This window comes from Rhinopithecus bieti, unplaced genomic scaffold, assembly GCF_001698545.2.
Source record: "Rhinopithecus bieti isolate Rb0 unplaced genomic scaffold, ASM169854v2 scaffold_1467, whole genome shotgun sequence".
Classification (NCBI taxonomy): Eukaryota; Metazoa; Chordata; class Mammalia; order Primates; family Cercopithecidae; genus Rhinopithecus; species Rhinopithecus bieti.
Window position 1 is genome coordinate 305,373 of NW_016803692.1, and position 10,558 is coordinate 315,930.

General features: G+C 43.3%; 1 pseudogene; it reads right to left on the reverse strand.

Moving 5' to 3' along the window:
• Positions 1 to 2,838: 2,838 nt before the first annotated feature.
• Positions 2,839 to 3,830, reverse strand: LOC108514478 (uncharacterized protein C20orf196 pseudogene; annotated as a pseudogene).
• Positions 3,831 to 10,558: the final 6,728 nt, after the last annotated feature.

The following is a 10,558-nucleotide window of genomic DNA, read 5'->3' on the forward strand; positions in this document are numbered from 1 at the left end:
TCCTAATGCTTATTCCTTTCCAGGGTGCATAACTACCCATGGACCTCTGCTTATCGGATTAGTTATGCTCACCGATGTAGCTGTCTTGCACCCCTTTTCCGGCCTTTCTTGACCGCAAAGAAAGGGGTCCGGGCTGCTGGATTCTAGTGGTCCTTTGCCAGCGTGCCCAACATTGCCTTTGTGCTCAGGGGTGAGTCCTAGAGCTGGGCTGGCTTCCAGAGTATTTCATAACAACCCAGCTGCCCCATCAAGATGCATTCCCATAAACAACAGTTCTTATGCAAATTTATTTCAGAGAGGGTATAGGTAACATTTTGAGTCAGGATTGAGATAGTCTTTTTTGATTCTGTAAGTACTTTAAGGCTTGGCTGAGTGCAAACAGCTCACACATTTGAGGAGACCATTTATTAGGCAATTTTTCTAACTCTGCTTCCGCAAGAGTCTCCCTATCAATTACTGAACACCCACTGTGGTTTTTCCTCAGTCACCTGGGAGGAACCATCTATCGTACTGTCTTGAAGGGAGTTCCTCCTAGATCTGGTCGGACCTTTGTATGGTAATTAAGATTTAAATCCCCTGTTAGGAAATTTGCTGGGTTAAGAGAATTATCAGTAGTTGGTGTTAAATTACCTTTTTCTAACAGAATATCCCCACATTTTAAGATTTTTTAGTAAGCTACCTTTTTGCTTTTTTGCCTTAGGATAGTTCTGAACTGGTGAGGTGTGCTCACAATGAAGTTTCCACTAACGGCTAATTTTCTACTTTCTTCTGTTAGCAAAGCAGTTGCCACTACAGATTGAGTGCATTTGGGCCACCCACAGGTTCCTGGGTTAAGGATTTTTGATAGGAAGGCTACTGGTTTTCAGTGGCCTCAGTGCTTTTGGGATACGCTCTTATTTACACTGACAACAAAGTGGTACTGGAGTGTTATAGGGTCACGGAGAAGCTTCAATGATCAATTATAGGTTTTTAATTTACCCTGGCTTTTAAAGGAACAGGGCACACTTTTTTTTTCTATTTCTTTCTCTTTCTTTTTCTCTTTGACTCCCTCTTTGTCTCTCTCTCTCTTCTCTGACTCTCTCTCCTCCATCTTTCTCTCTCTCCTCCATCTCTCTCTCACCTCTGTCTCTCTCTCTCCTCCATCTCTCTCTCTCCTCCATCCCTCTCTCTCTCCTCTGTCTCTCTCTCTCCTCTTGGCCATTACAAACTTGGGGCCCTGGCAAGTGTGGTGGGAAACAGGTCCCATATAACTGCCCATGTTGAAAGCTGTATACCTAAATTGGGAGGGACACCAGGGATAAGACTCCCTGAGTTTATCATCTAGAGGCCTAAGGATGTAGCATAGAGCTTCCTCAGATTCCTTTGGAAATACAACTTGCTAGAGGAAATGAAAGTCTGAACCATTAGTACCTAGAAGGCAGGGATCAGAGGAAGTAATTCAGAGGTAAGGAGAATTTTGGGGCTACACTTTCAAGAAAGTCATGGTCAGGACCCAGGAGGTATGGGTCAGAAGGAAAGGTAGGGGCACATGCATGGGCAACTACAGTAGAGAGTTCTAGCTGCACCATGATCTCAACCGGCCAATGCCAGGAGTTTGAGATGACAGATTTCTGCCTCTAGCTGGCCCTCAGCTTCTCCAAGAAAATGAAAAGTGGAAGCTGGCTCCAGGCAGACCAACCAGCCGATAGGTACCCTGTATTTTCCTCCAATTCTAAGTAAGGAAGGATGGAACAGAATAGCAAGCGAAAGTGGTCCAATATTACTCACTGCTTTGGAGGTCCCTTCGTGGTTGCCAAATGTTACTGGGAGGTCCTTGCTCCCAGAGCTCCCAAGATGGTGATGGGCCACTTCCAAAATGGCAGCAGGCTGCTTCCAAGATGGTGGCAAGCCTCGTGTTCTCTGACCTGGGGTTCTTGGCCTCACGGATTCCAAGGAATGGAATCTTGGGCCATGCAGTGAGTGTTATAGGTCTATCAGAAGCTGTCAGTCAGTGAAGAGAACCATGGAACCCACTGACTAATTGGAACCCAGTGACTAATTGTTCAGCTCAATTAGGATGAACCCAGGCACTTAGCCATGCAGGAACAATGGCAAGCCTTTAGCCCAATAGGGAGCAGCAATGGGTGCCTCACTGGATCAGGAGCACAGCAGACACCCTGCCGGATCCGGAGGGATGGAAGTCAGCGGTGGGTCTGCAATGGCGGCAAGCAGCAGTGGTGGATGGCAAGCGAAATCTCAGCTTGAGCTGTAACAAACACAGACCGGAAGAATGCAGTTGCAAGATTTAATAGTGAAAACAGAGCTCCCACACAAAGGGAAGGGACCCAAAGGTGGTTGCCTGGAAATGGATTTTAAATATGAGGTCTGTGTATGAATAGTGCAATATTGAACAAAGCAATTTTTTTTTCAGATATAAGAGGTTTATTAAGGAAAGGCTCACAGACAGACCCATAAATGAATGGGAGGAGGATGGAGAAAGGAATGAAGCCCAGAAAGAGTGTGATTTCATATGAACTCCCAGCATTGGCCTGACTGCTAGGGGAGGGACCTATGGAGTATAAATTATGCCTCAGAGTGTGTCCCTCCTTGTGAAGGGAGCTGGGCTTTTGACTCCTAACCCTGTCAGTCAATGGCCTCAGCCAAGGGGAGTGGGAGGTGGAGTAGCCACAGGCACATAAAACCCCCAGACCCTGCTGCTTTCTATACAGACTGACTGACTCCAACACCAGGTCACAGATGCCAGCCTTTAACCACAAATCACTTAGTTAAGATTGCGCACAGTGAGCTGGCAAGAGACCCTAGGGGATCTGGATGGCTGCCAATAGTACTGGTCATAGCCTATACCTCCAATACTGCCTGTTCACCGCCAGGCACCAGTTGTGGGTCTTTCGTTGCATTCTGCCATAAGAGAAAATTAATATCTTTTGAAAGTTCTAGGTTGGCTTTTCTACAGAAATATTTCCTTCCTCCAGTGAGTAGAAGTGGATGTCCCTCTGCAAGACTGAGCAGCCTCACAGTTAAAGATGACCTGGGACATTTGAAAACTATGGAGGGCATACTTTTGGCTCTCCTGGACTCTTAGTTGAGGGATTTCCTGAGACAGGCACTGGCAGACAGATGCAGAGAGTGGATTCCCAGAGGCTAACTTTGGATAGCTAAACATTTCATAGAATTTATCCAGAGATTTCTGAAGTCCATTATCCTCTTCTTTAGTCTCTGATTGGCCTTTCATTTAAAAGATGAAATCAATAGTTCTTGGCTGGGCACGGTGGCTCACGCCTGTAATCTCAACACTTTAGGAAGTAAAGATGGGTGGATGACGAGGTCAGGAGATCAAGACCATCCTGGCTAACATGGCGAAACTCTGTCTCTACTAAAAATACAAAAAAATTATCCAGGCATAGTGGCAGGCACCTGTAGTCCCAACTACTGGGGAGGCTGAGGCGGGAGAATGGCGTGAACCCGGGAGGCGGAGCTTGCAGTGAGCCAAGATCACGCTACTGCACTCCAGCCTGGGTGACTGAGCCAGCCTCTGTCTCAAAAAAAAAAAAAGTTCTCAGTGGTCGCAGAGTCATTTTGTTCAGTATTTAGGCTACTGGTGTCTGGATCCACATCAGAAAAGCAAGGAAAAGAATGGAATTTCACAGAACTAAAAGCCTTGCTGTTGGCCTCTTGGCTGGGTCTCTGCAGGACATAATCCCTCACATATAGGCTTATGGCAGGTCCAAAGTACTGCTCTCCTCTGACAGGGTGCCTGGGGTGGCTTCCTGGCAGCCATAGTCTGCCCTGCAACAGCAAGAGCCCAAAACTTGGAAATGGAGGTGCACCATCTTTGCAAACCAAGGAAATTTTTAAACTGTGACCTAATATTACTGGGACTTGTCTCTCTACCTTATGCCTTACAATCCATTATCCCTACAGACCAAAATAAGCTTTCTAAAATGAAAATGTGATTACTTGACATATACTAATTAACAATATTCATGTTGTAAGGCATAGAAAGCCTAAGTCATATGGTTTGAAATATAATAAAAGGTAATTTTCTGTCTCAACTGTAGATTTAGGAGTAGAAGAGTTTCAGTTACAGCTTGATACATGAATCTGTTTATAATCTGTCACCAAGCTCCATCTCACAGTTCTGTCTTCTCTGTGTGTCAGTGTTACCTTAAGATTACTCCTATAGTGATAGCAACATGGCAGCAGCAGTTTCTAAGCATCACATAGTTACTCCAGCAAACACAGTAAAAGAGGACACTTTCTCAGAAGCTCCAGCAAATGGAATACTGTGTCTTATTGACTCATCCCTGAACTAAGCACTGTGGCCAATGGGATTAGGTTTGCTAAACATCTTAAGCCAAACGTCTTAAGCCAGACATTGCTAAACGTCTTAATTTGAGGCCAATTCCATACAAACTACATTGGTTGGAAGAAGGGTCAGAATAAAGATGGGAGGAAATAGGTGAGTAAACATCTGAAGTCAGCAATCCCCAGGCTTTTTGGCACCAGGGACCAGTTTTACGGAAAACAATTTTTCCATGGATGGAGAGGGATAGTTTTGGGATGAAACTGTTCTACCTCAGAACATCAGGCATTAGTTAGAATCTTATAAGGAGCTTGTAATCCAGATCCCTCGCATGTGCAGTTCATAATAGGGTTCATGAGAATCTAATGCCACCACTGATCTTAAAGGAGGCAGAGCTCAGGAAGTAATGCTTGCTCACCTGCTGCTCACCTCCTGCTGTGCAGCCCAGTTCCTAACAGGTCAACAACTGGTACCAGTCTGCCACTCAGAGGTTGGGAACCGCTGTCTGAAGTGATTTAAAATGCTTCATTAATCTCTATTGCTCTTGATATAAAGGCTGCTCTTTCCTCATCAGGGCCTGTACTACCCTGCATGATATTGTCTCTGTCACCCCTTTGGGCTCATCTTTCTCAATCATTCTTTCCTGGTGTTCAAACATGGTTTTTTTTTTTTTTGGACAGAGAGAGAGGGGGCTTCATTCTGCCACTCAGGCTACAGTGCAGTGGTGCAATTATAGCTCACTGCAGTCTTGACTTCCTGAGTTCAAGCAATCTTCCCACTTCAGCCTGCCAAAGTATTAGGATTACAGGCATGAGCCACCATGCCCGGCCCTCAAGCATGCTTAATTTAGGTGCTGTGATGGTTAATGTTTTGTGTCAACTTAGCTAGGCCACAGTGCGTAACTGTATGATAAAATGTTATTCTGGATGTTTCGAGGGGGATATTTTTAGACGAGATTAATATTTAAATCAGTAGATTTTGAGTAAGGCAGTTTGCCCTTCGTATTTAGATGGGCCTCACCCAGTGAATTGAAGGTCTAAATAGAACAAAAGGCTGACTTCCCCTGAGTTAAAAAGAATCTATCAGCAGACGGCCTTCAGACTTGAACTGCAATGTTGGCTCTTCTTGAGTCTCCAGCCTGACAGCCCACTCTGCAGATTTTAGACTTGCTTGTCTTCATAATCAGGTGAGTCAGTTCCTTAAAATAAGCCTTTTTCTATACATCTACACATCCTATTGGTTCTATTTCTCTGGAGAACCCTGACTAACACAGGTACATTAGCAAAAATGAAGTTAAGTTGTCTATAAATTCTTGAAGTTAGGTAAGAAATCATTCTACAACATCATACTACACAATAATAAGAGATATAGACTTCACACTGTAAGCAATGATGAACCTCTGAAGATCTTATATGGAATAGACAGTATATAATAAAAACTATGGTTTGGCTATTGAAAAACCAATAATATCTACCTTCCTCTTTACTTCTACTATTAAGGTTAAAATAACCAAAGTACCTAATTTCTCCACTTCCTTTGCAACTAGTCAAAAGTGCTCAAGGAGGGCTTCCCTTTATGGAAAAAGGCAAAGTCTTCTTGAGACTTTTTAATCCTTTTGTCCTTTTCACCCTCTACCTTCTTCCTGCCTAGAATGTAGAAGCAAGGCCTGGAGGTGAAGCAGTCATCTTGCATTCATGCCACAACTAGCATGAGGGTGAATGTCTATATAGCAAGGATGGCAGAGCAAAAAGACGAAAAGAGACTGGAACCCTGGAAGCAATTTGAAGCCACTGTACCTAACCCCACATTTGTAATGGATGAGACAAATAAACCCCTATTTGTTTAAGCCACTGTAGTATAGTTTTCTGTTATTTACAGATGAATGCATTATGATATAGATTACATGGTACAAAGATAAACTTTCTCTTCTAGAAGATAAGTTGACCTGAGGAAAAGTCCTGCAACGCACAGAGAGAAGCCAATCAGAAGGCTCCTGCAGGAACCCAAGAAAAAGACAGTGAGGCTTTGAAGGATTTAGTATGAGAAAAAGGTAAATTATCACAATTTTTTGTCGTTTATAAATTTTTCCATAATTCTTATTATTAAAATAATTATATAACCACACACTTACCAAATATTAAATTGAAAATTATTTCCAGATAAAACAAAGTCTACTTGGTCTCAGTTGGATAAACCCAAGAGTAAAACAACAAAACAAAAACCTCGACCGTGTTACTGAGACATGAGAATTTCATTTTATTGCTGCTCTGAGAATACATCTAATTACTCAATCATGCCAATTAAATAGGAAATTCACCTGCTGACAAATAGCTATCTTGGGATATATCAGAATAAACCATAGAAATAATTGGATTTTCTAATCAATATTAACTTCTTCATATTATACACTTGCCAGTTTCCTTTATATTTAGCAATGACAATTGTTTCTTATGTTTAGCCTTTCATTTGTGACAACAATCTCATGGTTAAGAAGATAAAGGCTGGGAGCAGTGGCTCATGCCTATAATCCCAACACTTTGGGAGGCCGAAGTGGGTGGATCAGCTGAGTCCAGGAGTTCCAGACCAGTCTGGGCAACATGGCGAAAGCCTGTCTCTACAAAAATACAAAAGTTAGCCAGCCATGGTGTTGCATACCTGTAGTCCCAGCTAATTGAGAGACTCAGGCTGTAGGATCACCTGAGCCCAGAGAGGTCGAGGCTTTAGTGAGCCATGATCGTGCTGCTGCACTCCAGCCTGGGTGACAAAGTGACACCCTGTCTCTCAAAACCAAAGGAAGAGAAAATATTTTTTTTCTTTTTGACCGTGAGAACAGTCATCCCCATCTGAAGTATTTTTTTATATAAACTCTAATTATCCATTAATAGTATAAACATCCAGAGGGGGTAAAGATGGCTGACTAGATGCAAGTAATATGCACTTCCTCTACAGAGAGGAACCAGAACAGCAAGTAGATGCATTACAAACAGACCATCTAGGAGAGAATGCTAGGATTCACCAGAGAAGAGACAGGAAACACCAGAAGTAAGTAAGGATAGGCTATGAGGCAGCTTGCCCAGCTGGGGACTGACTGAAAATCGAAAGAGGCCCCTGGACATGGGAAAACAGTAAGGGAGAAACTCCCAGGGCTCCGAAATGGGTTTTTACAATCTTGGCTATGGGAGAAACCCTTGGCCTAGTAGGGCCTTGGGCCCGATATATGAAGCTGCTTAAAAATTGCATGGAGACCTTCTTCCAGAAAGGAAAACCACACAGAATCCCACAGGCATCTAAGCGTAGGGCTGCCTCAGCTAGGTGCCATTTTGAGAGCTTAGATACTGGCGATCTACAGATACCGCTGTGGCCACTGCACTGATCCAGGGAAGGAAGGGGGGATAGGTGCTCCCACATACCCCTACGAGGGTCCCTACATCCCTGCTGCAGGCTGCTGAGACTGAGATAAGAGCAAGCCATACTCCCCACAACTTCTTGCCTATGCTGCTCGACTGGGAGGCACCCCATCCTCTCTGGTCCCAGGCCCAAGGTGCCATTTTCAGAGTTTAACACCAGTCTGTGCCCTCCACTTGGGTTGAGTTCAGGCCAACGGGATTGTAGCCACCACCCAGCCAAGTAGAATCAGGGAAACCAAGCTCACCTACACATATCTAGGACAATATCCACTGCCCTGCAGTGGGCTGCTGTGAGACAAGCAGACCTCAATCCCCATGGCTTTTTGCCTACATTGCCTGCCTGGAAGGGACCTCACCCTTCCTGGTCACAGGCCCAAGGCACCATTTGGAGAGTTTAATGCAGAGCCACATCTTGCTGTTGGCCTGAGTTTGAGTTGACGTGGTAGCAGTTGTCACCTGGCCAGGGACAGCCAGAGAAACCAGGCTCTTCAAGGCACACCTGGGACAATACCTAAAACCTCCCTGCTATGGAATGCTGTGAGACATAGACTCAAGCAGACCACACTCCCCACAGCTTCTTGCAATGCTGCTCACCTGAGAGGGGGCCCCACCTTCTCTGATCACAAGCCCAGAGCTGGCACCATTTTGAGAGTTTAACACTGGGTTGTACTCTATCCTTGGGGTAAGTTCAAGGTGATGCAGCTGCAGCTGCCACTGAGCCATGGGAGAGACAGGGGAGATCAAGATCTCCTAAGCACATTTAGGAGAATACCCACCGGCCTGCTACAGGCAGCTAAGGGACTGGGAACTTGCCTGCTCAACCCATTGCAGCTTTCTGCAACACCAGTATGGACTGCTTGGCTCCAAGTGGATTGTTCCACCACTGCAACCACCATCACCCACATCAAACCAGCTGACCAGGCACCTAAGAACCCATCTACACACCTGGTCCACTGCTCCCACTACCCGCTGCTAAACAAGCCACCTGGAGGTCTAAGAATCAGGACCCACTAACAGCAAAAGCCAGTGTAAGCTGCTCTGGGACCTAAAAACAGGCACACTCACACCATAGCTGCCACCATTAAGTCCTGAAGACTGGTTTAGTTGGTGTCCAAGTCCCCAGCTGATCTTCACTACAACCTAAACTAATAGCTGTATCCTATGTCATTGAGGAAATCACAGATACCACTGACCCTATATACTTCCTAAAAAGTCGCACAGAAATCACATTAGTGCAGGCACCCAAAATCAAAGTCAAAGCATTTTACTCAATCAACAACATATATATTTTTTCAGGAAATAATTATCTCCTGCAAAAATAATTTCAAAAAACTTGGAACAAGCAACTGCTACACTACATGCACAGATATCTATCGAAGGATACAGGAAACATAAAAAAGCAGGGAATTATGTCATCACCAAAGGACCACAACAATTGTCCAGCAACAGATCCCAATCAAAAATAATTCCTTGAAATGCCAGATAAGGAATTCAAAATACTTACTTTAAAGAACTTCAATGAGATGAAAGAGAAACCTGAAAAACCTATACAAAGAAATCTGAATATCAATTCAGAATATGAATAAGAAATTTACCAAGGAGATAGACATCCTTTAAAGAAAAAAAGCAGAGTGCCAGGCACAGTGACTCATGCCTGTAATCCTAGTACTTCAGGAGACAGAGATGGATGGATCACTTGAGCCCAGGAGCTCCAGACCAGTCTGGGCAACATGACAAAACCCTGTCCCTATAAAAAATACAAAAATTAGCTGTGCATGGTGGTGTGTGCCTGTAGTCCCAGCTACTCAGGACACTGAGGTGAGAGAATCACCTGAGCCTCGGGAGTCAAGATCACACCACTGCACTCCAGCCTGGGCATTGGAGTGAGACTTTGTCTCAAATTAAAAGAAAAAATAAAGCATAAATACTGGAAGTAAAAAATTCATTGAAGGAAATAGAAAATACATTCAAAAGCTTCAACGACAGACTAGACCAAGCAAAAGAAAGGATCTCAGAACTTGGCTGCAGTGAGCTTGGATCACACCACTGCACTCCAGCCTAGGCAACAAGGCAAGACCCTGTCTCAAAAAAAGAAAAAAAAGACAAAAGTAAGATGAAAAAGTGTAAGAAAGAATGAATAAAGCCTTTAAGACATCTGGGACTACATAAGGAGACTGAACTTATGAATTATCAGTATGCTCAAGGAGGAAGAGAGATCTAAAAGTTTAGAGAACCTATTTAAGGAAATAATTGATGAAAACTTCCCAAGTCTATTAAGAGAGTTACACATCCAGATATAGGAAGCCCAGTGAATGCCCAGCAAATACATTGTAAAAAGAATTTCATGTGGCATATTATATTCAGAATGTCTAAAGTGAAAGTGAAAGAAATAATTTTAAAATTAGCATGAGAAAAGTGCCTAGTCATCTATAAAGGAAATCCCATCAACCTAACAGTGGACTTTTCGGCAGAAATCTTATATGCCTGAAGAGGATGGGATAGCATTTTCAAAATGCTGAAAGGAAAACACTATTAGCCAATAATTTTTTATCCTGCAAGAATATACTTCATAAATGAAGGAGAAACAAAGTCTCAGAAGAAGAAGCAGGCAAAAAAAAAAAGAAAAGAAAAGAAAAGAAGAAGAAGAAATAAAGAAATATAGTATTTCTCAGATAAGCAAATTCTGAGGGATTCTGTTATCACTACACCAACCCTACCAAAAATACTTAAAGGGGTCTTAAGCATGGAAACAAAAGGTTGATATTTACTATCATGAAAATGCATTGAAAGATCAAACTCAACAGTTTTCATAAAACAATCACATAAAGGAGGAATAAAAAGGAATGAA